General features: G+C 40.9%; 1 long non-coding RNA gene across 1 annotated transcript; it reads right to left on the reverse strand.

Annotated features, from left to right (window-relative positions):
• Window positions 1–8162: 8162 nt before the first annotated feature.
• LOC119337291 lies at window positions 8163–8611 on the reverse strand. Its single transcript, XR_005163152.1, has 3 exons — window positions 8557–8611; window positions 8380–8481; window positions 8163–8258 (listed from the first exon to the last, which is right to left on the reverse strand). It is a non-coding gene; the product is annotated as an uncharacterized LOC119337291 (long non-coding RNA).
• Window positions 8612–10795: the final 2184 nt, after the last annotated feature.

Consider the following 10795-nt stretch of genomic DNA (forward strand, 5'->3'; position numbering starts at 1 on the left):
AACGAGTGGGCCGATACGACTCACAAATACCACGCACAACTGGGCCAGCCCACCAGGCGCTAGGCCACTTGCTATTCAAAGCGGGACCTAAGAATCATGAAGAAAATGAGAGAGTTATATATAGCCAGCATGCAACCTGTGTGAAGGCTAAAAGCAAGCACCTCCCCACCTAGGAATCATGTGAGTCTTTTTTTCTTCGTCCACATGCAAGCATTGAATATACACTTCTACTTCGGTACACCGTCCTAAACACATCAACGGTTGTGATTATTTTATATCCCTTCATAATAAAGGGCATAATGGTCTTTTGAGGAAATACGGCGTACACACTGAGACCTCCTATACGCGCGGCCTGTGTATGGACGAGTGGGCCGATACGACTCACAAATACCACGCACAACTGGGCCGGCCCACCAGGCGCTAAGCCACTTGCTATTCAAAGCGGGACGTAAAAATCGTGAAAAAGTGAGAGAGTTGGAACTAAGGAATCCTGAAGAAAATGAGAGAGTTATACTCCCTCCGTTCCCAAATACTTGTCTTTCTAGTCATTTCAAATGGACACAACATACGGATGTATATAGACATATTTTAAAGTGTAGGTTCATTCTTTTTGCTTCGTATGTAGTCACTTGATGGAATCTCTAGAAAGACAAATATTTGGGAACGGAGGGAGTATATAGCCAGCATGCAACCTGTGTGAAGGCTAAAAGCAAGCACCTCCCCACCTAGGAATCATGCGAGTCTTTTTTTCTTTGTCCACATGCAAGCATTGAATATACACTTCTATACGCGCGGCCTGTGTATGGACGAGTGGGCCGATACGACTCACAAATACCACGCACAACTGGGCCGGCCCACCAGGCGCTAGGCCACTGCTATTCAAAGCGGGACGTAAAAATCCTGAAAAAAATGAGAGAGTTGGAACTAAGAAATCAAACTCACAGAACCTCGCCGTCCAGACCACATGGCATGACACTCCACTACGCTGCCAATTTGGTAATAAAATAGCACCAAATGTATAAGTCTAAGAGCATCTCCAACAGGCGCGCAACCGCACGACGCGCTAAAATAAGTATACAATTCGGAAATAGCAATTTTTTGCATGCCGCAGGGCGCTGGCTTCAGCGCCCCGTTGCAAAATATAGCGCGCTCGCACCGCTCCAGCAGACGCGCTAAAACTTTTACAATGCGCGCGAGCAGCTGATGCTTGCAACATGTCATTTTGATAATTTGAGATGATATTTATTCAAAAAAAGACATAGCATAGTTCAATTGCACGGCAAATCAACAATCATGCCACATCATCCAACCAAGTTTGATAGTTCACTTGCTTTTGTTGCTCTCCTCTTCGACACCTTCACGGGCCTTCCATTTCTCATCATCCTCCAACACATCATAGCAATGAGGCAAGATAAATGGTCTCTCTTTCTTGATCTTCCCTTTCTTGGTCTTATTTTCCTCTCCTTGAAATAAGATTTGTGCAATAGGGAGCTACAAATAAAAGAACAAGGTAGCACTTGGAACACCAAAGAAGAAGCATGAACATGGAAGAATCATGAAAGAAATAACACATACCCTATCTCTATCATTAGTGCCACTTGGGTTTATCGTGTCAATTGCCTTAAGTGCGGCCGTCCACCTTTGACAATCTTTGTTGATTGTCAACCACCGAGAGCAAAGAGATCTTTTCGTGAGGTCAATTCTACTATCGTTGTGTAAATCAAAGTGCTCCTTTATCCGGATCCAATATGCATCTCTACTTTGGACCCCTCCAACGGTGGCATCCCTAGACACTTTCAACCATGTATTGCATAGCAAGATGTCTTCGTCCATGGTGTAGTTGCCCGCTCTTCCTTTGGATGCATCGACGATACCCTCACCATCCTCGTCCACCTTAAACTCATGATCATCTAAATGTAGTTCATTGGTTTGAGGCCAATGAGAATTGTTGGAGCCAACACCCATAGTTGACATATATGTCTCATCATTGAAACTACAAAGTATATACACAAAACTCAGCTATCCATATGTATCCATTCATGTAAAAATCAACAACCAAAAAAAGTGAGCGAAATCATACCTTGTGGGCATTTCGGCGAACACCTTGTGTGCATCGGCCGCCGGCGCAACAGGCGAGCTCGCCGGCGCTTCGGTCGCCGCTGCATCCGTCGCACGCCCTACAAGTTTCTTCTTCCCGGACACCTTTCCCGCCTTCGCCACCGCCGCATTTGGGAGCTTTGAGAGGGGGCCACATGGTTTCACGGCGGCGCTGGTGCGACACCACCCGCAGAGGTCGTCCATGGCGCCATGAAAAGGCCGCGCGCGAGATCGATGATTGGAGGAGCACCGGCGGAGGCGAAGCTAAAGCTCCCCGGGCTACGGTTTGCGCTAGTGGCGGTGACAGAGGGGTCGCGGGTGTAGGAAGGGGTTGTGGGGATGTCGGTGCGGCCATATGCATTAATATGCCATTTTATATTATTTTTGGGACTAACCTATTAACCTAGAGCCTAGTGTTAGTTTCTGTTTTTCCTTGTTTTTGAGTTTTACAGAAAAGGAATAGGAAACGGAGTCCTAAATGAGTGAAACTTTACGACGATTTTTTATGGACAAGGAGAAGCCCACGGAGTATCGGAGATGGACTAGAGGGGCCACGAGGCATCCACAATGGTGGGGGCGCGTCCCCTGCCTTGTCGTCGCCTCATGGACCCCCCTGGCTTGTCCCCGACGCCAAAAATTCCTATAAATAGAGAAACTCCCGAAAAAAAACATAGATCGGGAGTTCTGCCGCCGCAAGCCTCTGTAACCATGAAAAACCAATCGGGAGTCTGTTCCGGCACCCTGCCGGAGGGGGAAACCATCACCGGTGGCCATCTTCATCATCCCGGTGGTCTCCATGACGAGGAGGGAGTAGTTCACCCTCAGGGATGAGGGTATGTACCAGTAGCTATGTGTTTGATCTCTCTCTCGTGTTCTTGATTTGGCACGATCTTGATGTACGACGAGCTTTGCTATTATAGTTGAATCATATGGTGTTTCTCCCCCTCTCTACCTTGTGATGAATTGAGTCTTTTCCATTGAGGTTTTGTTATGTCGGATTGAATCTTTGGATGTGAGAGCACATGATGTATGTCTTGCGATAGGATATCCGTGGTGAAAATGGGATGTTCTATTGATCTACTTGATGTATGTCTTGGTTATCAACTTGCAGATTCCCGTGGTAACATTAGAGTAATCTATGCATAGGGCTTGGTACGTGTTTTCATATTCTTTTCTCTGATAGAAATCTCGGGATGCTCTTGAACTTCTTTGTGTTGGATTGAATATTATGAATCTTAAATTGTCTGATGCACATCGTATAACTAGCCCACGGATACTTGTGGTGACATTGGAGTATCTAGGTGACATTAGGGTTGATTGATGCGTGTCACGTGGTTTTATTCTAGTACGAACTCTAGGGTCGTTTGTGACACTTATAGGAATGGCCCAATAGATTGATCAGAAAGAATAACTTTGAGGTGGTTTCGTACCCTACAAGCAATTTCATCTTATGTTCTCCGCGATAGGAATTTTGGAGTGATTCTTCGTTGCACGTTGAGGATTGTTATATGATCCCATTATGTTATGATTGTTGAGAGAACTTGCACTAGTGAAAGTATGAAACCTAGGCCTTGTTTCCAAGCATTGCAATACCGTTTGTGCTCACTTTTATCATTAGTTACCTTGCTGTTTTTATATTTTCAGATTTCAAAAACCTATATCTACCATCCATATTATACCTGTATCACCATCTCTTCGCCGAACTAGTGCACCTATACAATTTACCATTGTATTGGGTGTGTTGGGGACACAAGACTTTTTATTATTTGGTTGCAAGGTTGTTTGAGAGACCATCTTCATCCCACGCCTCCCACGGATTGATAAACCTCAGGTTATCCACTTGAGGGAAATTTACTACTGTCCTACAAAACTCTACGCTTGGAGGCCCAACACGAGTCTACAAGAAGAAGGTTGTGTATTAGACATCAATATGTCATAAGGACTACCATTCTATGGACAAAGGAACACATCATGCTTCCACATTGGACGTCGCGTCAGTAGACTCCGCCGGATGAGGCCCCTCACCAGACTCCTCACAGTAGCAATCCAGCTCTATCTCCGCCGCCTCAGTTGTCTCCATCACGTCAGCAGAATCTGCCGGAGGAGGCCCCTCAACAGACTCCGCCTAGATGTCAGTAGACTCCGCCTCCTCCGCCGCCTCAGCATCTGCGGAAGAGATCCGCCGCTCCAGCGGCTAGTAGTACAACTAGGAAGAAATCCAGAGCAGATGCAAGCGTCAAGAAAGCTCCTGCCAAGTTAACATGCGATATGACTGACGAGAAACTCAAGAAGACAGTGGATGCCAATCTGAAACGCCAGTTGCACCAGACCGGCCCGATCCAAAGAAGAAAATAGATCCGGCAAAAGCGAAGCGCTGTATAGAAAACGTGACCACCACCGCCTCCGCACCTATCAGACTACGACTGGTCTATTGTAAAGTCATATGGAGAACATGTGAAGGGGTCGGGAAGTAGCAGTAGTGCAAGTAGGAAAACAATTCCCCAGCTCGTCGAACAGAAAAACCAATTGTGCCCCCCGCTCAAGGTGTTTACCGATATTGATTATGATGTGGAGGCAGCGGGCCATGGTCTTGGTTTCGATCTTGGTCAATTGTTAGGCAAGGAGGTAGAGTTCCCCATGGCTGAGTTAGCATACAAATACCACCATGGGAAGCCTCTCGTCAGACCTGATGAGGTCCGACTTCTACCAACACAAATGCAAAGATTGCATGAGTGGTACATGGAAGCCTCAAAGGCAGGGAGTGACTATCTCATTGCGGGAATTAAAGATGAGCATTACTTCAATGGAGACCAGTTGATTTACATTGAATTTGAAGAATTATTTCACTTATACAATCAAGACGCCATCGACAAAGCTATGGTCAGTTGCTATTGTCTGTAAGTATCATTTCTGTAATTAAGTCTCTAGCTCAGCTCGTTCATTGCATGTATAATTATCCTCACTATATTATGCCGGAAGAAGATCCTCGAATGCAAAAGAGGACAAATAATCTATGACATTGGGTTCATTAACCTAAATACTATTCATGAAGTTACGGTCAAAAAGAACGCTAAGGATGCAGAGAAGATCTGGGAAATACTTTTTCCTTACAACTTCAAGTGAGTCTTCTCTGTCTCGTACACATTTTTTTTCTCTTACTCGATGTTAAATGTAATTGATGAGTTATGGGTGCGCAGGTTCCACTTTATTCTGCTAGTCATTCGGATTGATGCAGACAGAGTATTTGTCATGGACTCGCTATGTAAAGACCCTGAGATGTGGGTGGACCCTAAGGAAATGCTCCAGAGGTAATTTCAATCATTATCGCACTATATCGGCAACTTTTGTTTATTTCCTGATATCAAGTAATTAATAACTCCTTTATTCATTTTCTTTGCTGGATAGGGTTTGAAAAAAGTTCACCAAGAAGGCTAGGGGTGAATGGAAAGAGGAGCTGCGATTTGAACAACTTAATGTAAGTAGTACTAGCTAGGTACGCGCATCTCTTTCATTCTAATTTCAATACCATTATCATGCTTGATTATTATTTTGATTGAACTCTATTCTCGTAAAGTGCTCGAGGCAGGGACAATGAATAATTTATGTGGATACTACGTTTGCGAGTTCATTCGCGAGATGACCTGTGAGAAGGGCAGAAGTTTACAAAAAACTTGAAGTACGTAAAAAATATTCATAATTTTATTTTATTACCATCAATTGTGTTGAGTTTCATTCAGTCATTCATTCATATATACTAGTAGAATGTCCGTGCGTTGCTACGGGCCGAAGCCGAATGCCTGTGCGTTGTCATAATATTTCTAGCTTCATATAGAGAGAGGCAAAGATAAGAGCAGTAGTATGATTAGAGAGGGGAAAGAAAAGGCTTCCATGAAAACACAATGTAATTCATATTCACCAGGAAGCAACAGAAGTATGATTAGAGAGGGCCTCTCTCTCTCTCTCTCTCTCTCTCTCTCTCTAACCTTGTGATGCTTTCCGTCTCCTCGAATAGGTGCATAGTGCTAGTGCTAACATTTATTCTGTTCCTTTTCATCTGTTCTTAGATTGTATGTCATGCACATTTATTCGGCACATAATACTGGGAATGCATGTGCAATACCTCATAAACTCTAAACTGGACCTCGGCGTACAAGTTAAACACAAGAAAAAAAATTGCAGACAGTTGCATTACATATACGTCACAACTAAGTGGCATGACACTTGTTCAATTACAACAGATACATCATGGTCCATTACAATGCTTGCTTCTATATTTAAACTACAACCCAGGGCGGTTAGGGAATGTGCTACTTTATTACAATCTCTACTGGAGTACACAAGTTTTAAAACTGTAGAAGTTTTAGTAGAGAAACTCCTTCAGATCCAGCATAGTAATGCAGACCTCAAGAGAGATCTTTCCCTTCATGTTCCACACCCGCTAGTCTCAAAACTAATATTGCTTATACCTCAACTTTACTTAGCAGTCACAACTAATTGTGCTCATTCGTGAGCCGCCACAATCTCAACATGCAAGTGACGTAGTATATTCAGAGTTTTACCCATCGTACATACGATATCATCTCTTTCATCGTCTCTAATGATAGATCCCCAATCACCATTACTATTTCCAGAAAAGAAAGCCCATCACAGTTTACCTTCAAAGTTCCTCCTTCAGGTCATTTCCATTTCGTTTTTTTCCAGTAATTCTCTTCTCCTTCTTGAAAATACAAGAGCACTAATCAACTTGCTTGTAGGCAATATAAGAGAGCTCTTCTACATTTCTTATTTTACCTTCCTCCCTGCTTTTGCCTCTTTCAAACCACCACTGATGTAATGTTCTTATCTTGATTTGTATTTCTTCCTCCAGTTTGGTATATTGCACATATTACTTTCTCCATAGTTTGTTTTGCATTCATTTTCCTTCTGAAATCTTCTAGTACCAACCTTGGAATAGAGTAACCAAAAAAAGGTGGCCACAGTTGTTTTTCTTGTACTCCCTCCTTTCCTAAATATAAGCCTTTCTAGAGATTCCAATATGGACTACATATGAAGCTTATACATCCGTATGTAGTCCTTATTGAAATCTCTAAAAGGGCTTATATTTCGGAATGAAGGGAGACAACAAATTTTTTATAAGAGCACCATTAACTATCCCATTCCAAAATAAAGGATGCTAGCACAGAAAGAGGACCCAAAATATCTTGTTGAGGATAAAAAACAGCAGTTTATTTTCTTCTTATACCACCATCACCTAAACATTGACAATGCATTTTATACGTGTCATCGCGTAGACAAAAATGCATGAATAACTATAGGATGCAGTTTACAACCTGAAAGAACATAACTTTTGAATTTAAAACATGAATCAATTTTACCAAATTGCACATGGAGCAAATAGAATGCCATCCAGTAGTGCATCTCCCTATAACATCATGGTTGACACCGTCACCGGAACTCTGCTGTCACCGTTGGTGAATCGAGAAAATAATAACCAATACATACGGGCAATTGAGTGTAAAGAAATAAACTTCAGCTCAGACAAAACACATACTTAGGACTGGAGGACATCACATATAATGAGAAGGTATTTCACTTCCTTACAGAGTGAATATTTTGCAAATTGCGGTGTGATCATGTTATGCTTTATATGTTAATATCTGACTCCCTAAGCTGAGACCATTGTTACACAAAACTAAAACAAAGCTAGTGCATTAGTTGTCACCCAATGATTAGACATTGCTCATTTTTGATAATACATCAAGAACATTAAATGTTAATGTAAAAAACTTTTTGACAATTAAGACTGTTATCTGGTAATCCTCAAATCGTATGTACCAACCAATGGCTCCACAAGTATCCTAGCTATGTGACACTCTTTCTAATACTAACAAACAAAAAAATTATCATAAAGCACACATATTGACAAATTGGGTACTAAGGACAAGATGGGGTCTCCTGTCAGAGATATAACCATCAAATAGACAAAATGACTTTTTTTGAAAAGGACAAAATGACTTTTTAGTTGTTCAATAATCTTTAAACTTTTTTATTTATATGAAAGACACCACACCCAAAGAGCATCTTATAACTAACCGGAGAATTCTGATTACCTTCGACCATTCTCATCTTCCATTAACCCGCTTAGCTTTCCGCACATCTCGCTGCAAGAAAAACAAGATTACAAGTTATATCATGCTTTTATTTGGTTCAGCAATAAAGCAGATTGTATGTTTTGTAGAGCATTCAAGAATTTGAAGATTATTGTTTGCAACAGCTACCAACCTAGTATATACACTCATCCAAAGCTTGCTCCTGCTGATTTAGATTATTAACTTCTGTCATTATACAATATTGATTTTTGAGAGTTATCGTAATACTATATCCCTGCAAGAATATTCAGGTGCGTATAGGATTAGTATGTCAATTTCAGTAGGAATAACAAATTTACATGAACAATACCTTCAAACATGAAAGGCCATGATCTAATTTCACTCCTCAATCATTTAGGCCCCTGTAATGTTATGTAAAATTAGCTCATAGTACGTTAATGGACATGGTAAATAAATATTAATAAATGACGGAATACAAGTTCAAGAAAGGAAAACAACATACTTCCAACGAATTCTGTTTTAAGTTTCTTTTCTATATGACCATTCCTTGGAGGACATTTGTGACGTCATTTGTTTAGATCCATCTGTGATGTCATATATGCTTCGATTTGGACCTTGATTGGGGTTATAATTTGTCAAACAAAAGTGTGTGCACTGTACATACTTGAAGCTTGCGCACGCACTTAAAAATGCCCCAGAAAAAATACAAGTAAATTTGAAGCTAAATTGTTATAAATGTCCCAGAAAAACAGAATCAAGAGCTAACAATATATAGAAGTATTAACCCTGAAGAATCACACCTTTGGCCTAGACAAATGGTATGTAAGAAAAATAAGAAAATAAGGACCAAAGCCCTGCTAACCATCTACGATTTCGTTTGTTCAATTTCAATAGAAAAACAGCTCCAAAATGTGATAATTTGGGGAAACTTCCAAAGATTTGCACCGCAATAGCCAGAAAGGTAAAGAAGCATAGCATGGCGGTGAAACGAGCACAGGAAAGCAACATACCTGACCGGTGCCGGCGAGCGCAGCTTTCCTCTACATAGTTAGTCGCTCCTTCCATGCGCATCCCACTATCTCAAGGTAATCGTCGTTGGTCTCTCCACTGGCATAGTCTCCACACTGAGAAAAGAAACTGACAAAAATTAGACGGGGTGCAGACAACATCTTACATCTGAAACATTAACCATGATTAGTTTTTACTCAAAAAAAATCCCCAAGCCCGAAGTATATTTTCTTAACCTCTAGAGTAACAAACCACAAATTGCTGTTTGGTGCATCAATCAAAAAATTTAAAGAGAGGATACTCAACCAAAGAAGCAAAAAAATGGTCTTGTGCTAACTGCTAATCAGTTAATCACATACACATATGAGCTAAACATATTCGCGTCATAGGCGGGATAAGAGATAAAGCAAACTCCTTTATATCTATCACATTCTTTAGATAAAGAAAACTCCTTTTTCTCTATCACATTCTTTCGTACCTAACTCAGAAATAAAATCGTTACTTATGTTGGCATTTGACATATTTACTCTTAAGCAACTGTCGAATCTTTCTTTCCTACCCATTGACCCACAAAACAAGTTTTGCAACTAATGGCAGAAGTGATGCTTAATCATTTAGACCTATTCTCTTCTTTTTGCATGGATTTAGACCTATTCTTTTCAAGTTCCTGAAGAAAAAACATCTGAAAACTGCCTTGTTAATTACAACCATTAGCATCTTCACGCGAGGCTGTATGCATAGGTGGGTTTCTACCTCCCTCGCTCCCTCTCTCTCCATAGGTGACGGTTTCATAGTTAAATTAGTACTAACCGCTGCGATTTGCATGCATGAATATACGTTGATCGCTGGAGAAGGGCACCGCCGCACCCAATCACCACCAACAAACTGAAGGAAATAAGCAGCTATTTTTTCGACCGATCAAACCATGTGTACATACACGTAACCGCCTTATATACCTTTCCAATGTTTGTCCTTTCATTCAGTAGCTCTTTCAGTCAAACATCAGCTGCACATGATGTAGTTTGTTAAGTTGGGTTATAGAGCGAGTACCTTGACGATGCAAAAGTGCTCCCGCTGCACCAGCCGCCCCAGTTCTTCAGCTCTCTCTTGGCCTGCATAGGACATTTAGCAAGGCATTAGGTCTAACATATGACATTGCTACAAATAGAAACATAAAACATGTACTTGGAAGGATCATGCTCAGAACACGAATACAAGGGATAAATGTTTTTTACATTTATCTATTTTACATATAGATATATGTATGTATGTATGTATATATATATATATATATATATATATATATATATATATATATATATATATATATATTAATGGCTCATCACTAATGATGTCTAAATACACCTTGCAATGTCCCTGTCTTACAATTAGATAAAGCCATCAATTTGTGAGTGGAGGGGAAAATTAAAAGTTCATGAGAAAGTTATCACCACTTTTCTGCGTTGGTGCACACCGATGATTAAGGACATGAAGCAACTCTTCTTTGTCTCTTTTATACAATTTCACCTTGCCACTGCAAAAAATATATAATTACGCTTTCATTATCTTGCAATCTTGAA

Source organism: Triticum dicoccoides, chromosome 7B (genome assembly GCF_002162155.2).
Source record: "Triticum dicoccoides isolate Atlit2015 ecotype Zavitan chromosome 7B, WEW_v2.0, whole genome shotgun sequence".
NCBI classification, from domain to species: Eukaryota; Viridiplantae; Streptophyta; class Magnoliopsida; order Poales; family Poaceae; genus Triticum; species Triticum dicoccoides.